Here is a 570-nt window from a genome sequence, read left to right on the forward strand (position 1 = left end):
CCAGCCATTCAGTGATGGTCACCACGGTAAGCAGGGAGGGGACCAGAGCATATTACAGTGTCTGACATCATACTTGCAAGTTAACACACCTCTTTAATGTTATTTTTAGTGATCGCCGACTGGCGAAGTCGAACATCATTAGCGCCGGCGTAAATAACAATCTTATTGAATTTACGTTTAGCATTAGCCAGCACTTTTAAATTTGCCAAGCTGTCAGGCGCTCTGGCTCCCAGTAAACACTATGGTGGCTGGTGTCTCTAGTTTCACGTTCTGTACAATTTTCTCAGTGGGTGTGACACTGAGTGAGGAGAACCTGTTTGATGTTTTGATCGGAACGGAAGAGCGGTGTTTTGACCCACGACTATGCCGCCTCACAGTCACCCAGTTGCCCTGCTGTGGAGGCATTATAACCAGAACCGAACAATGTACAGGTCTCCCTGAGCTAGTTGCATCCAAAGCCGTATCTAGAGCCCTCACATTCTTACTGTCCTCAATTAAAGTTTGGATGCGTGTCTCTAGTTCTGAAATCTTCTCTGTCAGCCTAACTATTTCCCTGCATTTATCACATGT

The sequence above is a fragment of the Sinocyclocheilus grahami genome, unplaced genomic scaffold (assembly GCF_001515645.1).
Source record: "Sinocyclocheilus grahami isolate Dianchi unplaced genomic scaffold, SAMN03320097.WGS_v1.1 scaffold1661.1, whole genome shotgun sequence".
Lineage (NCBI taxonomy): Eukaryota > Metazoa > Chordata > Actinopteri > Cypriniformes > Cyprinidae > Sinocyclocheilus > Sinocyclocheilus grahami.